The sequence below is a fragment of the Pungitius pungitius genome, chromosome 11 (genome assembly GCF_949316345.1).
Source record: "Pungitius pungitius chromosome 11, fPunPun2.1, whole genome shotgun sequence".
NCBI lineage: Eukaryota > Metazoa > Chordata > Actinopteri > Perciformes > Gasterosteidae > Pungitius > Pungitius pungitius.
Window position 1 is genome coordinate 13,328,029 of NC_084910.1, and position 6,000 is coordinate 13,334,028.

Below are 6,000 nucleotides of genomic sequence, written 5' to 3' on the forward strand. Positions count from 1 at the left end.
TCTTCTAAAAAGGCATCAGTCTGTTCTAGAAAATCAATCTTATTGAGCCCTTATTCACTTCACTTAAACCACACACGGGGTGGTGTGCGTGTAAGAATGTGCAGAAATGTGTTTTCCAAATGGGAATCGCTACCCAAGGTGGGGACTCCTGTTCAATGAGAGATTCCAGTTTGGGGGGAGATTCAGGTTCACAAACAAGGAAGTCTGACTTCCTTTTAATTGTTTGAAATTGCAGTTCAAACTGTGGTTTTATTCAATACTTGTTGCCTTTAGATAGAGAAAGACTATATGTCCTCCTCCGTTTCCGGTCTTTGTGCGAAGCTAAGCTAACAGGCCACCTGCTGAAGCTTTATATTTTCATAACAGATCAGAGAGAATTTGCGTCTTTTGAATTTTTATCACAAATCCCAAATTAGATGTATTTGGGTGGTTTGCCAGCTTGTTTCTAAAATGACAAACATTGTCTATGATCAGATAAAATCAACAGAATACTTAACAAAGCCCAGTGACTTAATGCCCAGATGTTAATTCACTTTATAGATGAGGTCACTGGAATGAGGGAAATTGCTTTTGACTTTGTTTATTCAGCATTTTAGCTTTTAACCTAAAATAGGGGACTAGTGCACTCTGTAAACCCTATAAGTGGTGCACTCAATGTCAGATTTTGAGACTTTGAGAATAATACTATTTCCAATCCAGAGAACATTTTGCTTAATGTGCTCGCTGCGGTAGCCATTTCGCTGAATTTCTGTCCGAGCTGCTTTGATACAGTCTGCTTTGTGTATTTAGGATCTGCTGAGTGCGTCATGTGTCACGCTCACTTATTGTAAAGGAAAAGGTTTGCTTGTTTCAGCCGGTGCTGGCCGCCTGTAAGCATGGGTCATGTGTTCCTTGCTGTATTTGCAAGCAAGCATCCTTTTCACTTTGATTAGTGGCCGGTGATGCAGAGTACAGCAACCTGCATTAAAATACAGGGAGGAGAATTAATATCTTTTGTGCAAGTATGTCTTTAAACCAGTATCTGCGTGTACATGTGAGCTGATAATGTGTGTGTGTGTGTGCTTGTACAGTAAGCAGCCCCAGGAGGGATGGGAATGACGAGGGTGGTAGCAGAACTGGAGTTGAGCTCTGCGGGGGAACTGGCGCTTTAATACCTATCAGCCAATGAAGCGGGGGATGCTGGGAGTAGGGCGTCCTTGGGAATGACCTTGCAGGGGGGCCTAATAATGGCGAGAGGGTAGAAAGGGAAGAGCACACAGAAGGGGAGAACGAGAGGGGAGGGAGGGAGGAGGGGGCGTGGAACAGAGGTTGCAGGGAAGATGGATGAAGCAAGGAGTGGGAGAAAACTAAGAAAATGTTACATGTTTTCATCCCTACCACAAAGGTACATATTAACCACGTAAAACAGACGAATAGATATGTTCATGCAGACAGATGAATGTGGGATAGCTGAGGACACTAAGAGGATTTAAAGTTCAGCTCTGTAGTTCTGCCTCATTCCACCTCTGTCTCTCCCTCTCTCCCTGTGTGATGGACATGCAGACGTCATCCCATCCAGATTAAACCAAGCGCATGCGACATTCCTATTGCATAAAAATTTTGCTGAAAGGAACAAAAGAGGGGAATCATACTTTCCGAAATGCTGAAAAACATATTGCTCAGGAATGAGGGGATTAAGGAGGTTAAGGTTTATCGTGATGGGGAAAATCATAGATGTAATAATTTTGTATCAGTCAGAGTTGAATGACAAAATCAATCAGCCCATCTAAACAATTGTTTATGCTCTCAGAAAAAAAAAAACCTTTTGAAACTAAATTGAGATATGAGATTGGTGAGGCTTTTAATGACTGAATTTCACAAAATTTGATCAGAACCTAGATAATCCCATCAATAGCCTAATGATGCATTCACTTGCAGAGGCCTACACCATATGTGGTGTCTGCAGCAGGCGCACTACTGATGTGGCCCCACCAGATGTGTTGCAATGCGTTTGGCCCCATTCTGTTCAAGATGATGGAGTATGGGTAAGGCCACAGCCACACTAGTACGTTTTCACTTAAAACCGAGGTCATAAATCAAAAACGATCTCCGTCCAGACGGGCGTCACAGCACCGCTGACAAAAATTAGTAAAATATTCAAGATTCTATATCGTTCGAGACAAATTTAGAACGTTTTACTTTACAAAACTTTCTTTCGCACGTTGGCTGTAGCAGAATTATAATATAATGAATGAAAGCGCACAATAGCTGGTAGCGTAGACAACACTGATGTCGCTGCTGTTTGATTCCTTCAAGAAAAGGGTCATTTGAAAGAGGCGTGACATATCCTGCAAAGACCCAATCAGGTGTGGAACGCGAGCGTCTACGTCATGGCTCTCCAAATGATGCAGACAGGCCTGTCGACGATGAAAGGTAACGCCGCAGTTTTCAAACCTGTCCTTTTTAAAACTTCACCCTTGTCGTCACTCAGAGTAAAACTGGCAAAGGATATGCGTTTTAAAATAGGAACATTGTGTGGATATGGCATGAGTTTATGTCTCTGTGTAGAATAGAAATTACTTTCATAACATATTGGTACAGCAGAATATTCATCCATGCACCATCAGTATGTGTTCTCTAGCCTTGGGACAAGTAGCGTGTGTGTGTGTGTGTGTGTGTTACTGGAGGGTTGGTGTTCCCAATGAGTCAGGTTGATGAAGTGTTAGGCGACACTATGCTAGCTAAGCAAATTCAGCACGTTTTCATCATTGCTGCAGCAAGTCGCATCAGACGTGGAACAGGGTGGAGCTTTGTCTCACCGTCCCTCTCTGGTGGAACCACTGGCCACCGTTGTGTCCCATGTGTGTGCGCTCATGCATTCTCTCAAAGGTAGGGCGGCGTGTAAGCCGTGTCATGCGTTTGACAGGTACTGTACATACGACATCAACCGTGACGGAGGACCTCGTTATTTCAGGCTACACAAGGTGTGGTGTCAAATATTAAAAGGAAAGCTAGCTGTCAGGGTCACCTCGTCAAGTGACCCTGGAGACAGGAGCAAGTTGCCCTGGCAACCACAGGCCAGTACTCCCTCCCATCCCCCACTACGCTCCCCCCACCCCCCTTGTTTTTCTTCTCGTCACACTACTCATCTGTCACAAATGCCGCACACACACACACACATCGACGTGAGATGTTCAGAGCACCGGGGAGGGTGTGAGATACGAGGGAATTGTTTGGTGCAACGGGCAATGACTCCACCTGCAAGGTACGAAAGGGGAAAGGGAGGTAAAGGTGATGTATGCATCAAATAATTATATACACCGGCCTATCTCAAGAACAAGCTATGCATCTGTCCCTGATGCAGAGAAGCAGGACCATTTATTTCTTCAAGGCTGGACCACTGCAATGTACTGTGCATCTGGATGGCTGCCAGGAGCCTCCAGCCTGCTGCTGGGATACTAATGAGAGAGTGGTTACATCAGCAAGTTCCTCCTAACTTTACTGCTTCTTTGGCGTTATATACTGCTCATTTGCATTGCTAAATGTCATTTCTGGGAGTGGAATGATTGAACAACCTCTATTCAAATGGACTTTGGACTTATTGCACCGCCTTGATTTAGAACTGTATGGGGGGTGGGGGGGGGGGGGGGATTCAGTTATTAAGCTTTCCTGCATCCCAACCTCTGAAATGAACTTTCTGCCATCTATGAATAGCAGTAGGTGTTTATGACAGCCCTAGAGACTATTTGTGTGGGAGGGCGTTTATTTATGGCGCAAGCTGTTATTATTCAAATGAACGTCCTTGCAATGTCCCCCACAGTCCAAGCAGTAAATCAAAGGTTATTGTCATGCTTAGAGGAGCAAGGGGATGGAAGACAGTGGGACTAAACTATAAACAGACACTAACCTGTAGAGGCAAACCTTTTTTGCATTTGTTTTCAAATGTACAAAAATAGGGCTGGAACACCATTTGACAGAAGATGAATTACCAACAATTTTATCTTCTCAAGAAAAATATTTTGGTGTTGTGGGGTTAGGGTTTGCTGTCTTTTTGTATTTTATTTCACTATAACTGACAAACACTGAACATCTGTTGGTTTCGAACTCTTGGATGTACATCGTCTTTTTTTACTTTGGGGAAATTCCCAACCATTTTGTGAGGTTTCCAAGGCTCAACGAAATCTACTGATGAATTGATTTGGAAAGAAATCGGTATTTGCAGCGTAAAACAAGGACAGCAATTCAATTCATGCACGCAGCCTGTACTCAGTTCCTGATTACAATTTCTTCAGCAGATAACTCGCAGTCCAGCTGTTTAACTGGTGCTGAGGTTTCAGCGTTATGCAGTACGCTGGCAGTTGGCAGCAGGACAGTTGGTATTAAACTCTGGTATGAGACATGCTGCTGGCCTGTGGATACGAGGTTAAACTCAATCTGCTTCACAATACAAATGAGGAACAGAATCAAACAATTGTGCCTTTGTGACATCTGCTGACTATTTCAATGATGTTTCCAAAGCTCTTTTGGGTTGTTCTTCAACATCTGGATACACCCCGGCAGCTATGCCAAAATATGTCCTGACACGCCACAGAGGGAGTGTTCATGGATTTTTTTTCTTCTTTTTTTTTTAGACTAAACCGATTCTTCTTCACCCTCTACTTGTTGCATGAAGGGAAGGAGGCGTTGTCATGGTGACAAAGTTTTATCCAGAAATGTGTGTATTTGCGTATACACACACACACACACACACACACACACACATTTATAAAACCTCATCAACCTGTGTAGTTCAACCAAACCAACAAGTCATGATTCCTGCCACGTTAGCTTGCACAGTCTAACACCATTTGGAGTATCTGCCTCACAACATACGTGGACTTTCACATCCATGTGCACCCTTGTCATGCTGGGCTCATTTAAAGTGAATCGTGTTGATTTACGCAGGCATTAGAAATGACTAATGAATATTGACTGAAATGAGAGTGAGAGTAAAACAGGGAGGTGTTACAAGAAGGTACAGGACCGATAAGCAGGGGAGTGATGCAACAGCCATCTCTCTGCCACTCTCAGTCTGTCACACCATCCTCTCGCACACTTCAACACAGGAAGATGTTGTGCCACACAGTAAACAGCCCTCTGCTGATAGTGGCTGAGCGAGTGGCTACGATAAAGACGCGATGCGCGGGTTGGCTTTGATCGGCTCATCAAGGCAGACATTTAGAAAGCCATGTTGAATGCCCTGCCCCTTCAAATGAGCACACGTGGAAGCAGTTAAATGGAGTCCGTGTGAAGTTCAGGTTGATAACAATAAACAGTGAATACAATTTCAAACCAAACTAACATACCTACTGCCTCAGCAAATGTCAAACAAACACAAAGCGCTAGTACAGATACTGACAGTATTATGATTTCAGGACAGGAATCATCTTGAGAACACAGCAATCATTATCACAAAAATATTTACATTTGATTTATGCTATAATAATCATGCAGAAAACCAAAATGTAAGTTAGCTCGCTATGAAGAGAACTATGTCTTTACTAAACAGTACCTGTCACACACTTTGAATTGAATGAGAAAATGTATCCAAACCTGACTGTTACTATACGTTATTGCTGATGGCATTTGGGGACCAAAGTGTGCTGCATGACACGGTCTCAGTCATAGAATGTATGTTTAGTGTTGTCTAAATGTCTGGTTCTGCTGTGAGGCATCAGGCAAATACGCAACAAGCAATGCAATATCAACACAAAAGTATTCACATTAAAGGCTGTTAAGATTCCATACATTTGTTTCCATAACGTAGCAGGTAAACTCAATGACCTGATGAGTGACCTCGGAAAACCGGTAATATTTAAAGCTGAGGCAGGCCTCTCCCAGCTGTCCGTTGGCCTTGTCTGCCCTCCACCATCATCTCCTCTTTAATCCCAAAAGCCTCTCCCTCTCTCTATTCCCCTATCCCTTCCTCCTCCACAGCCTGTGCCCCTTATCAACCCCCCCCCCCCTCCCCTGCTCTATCAG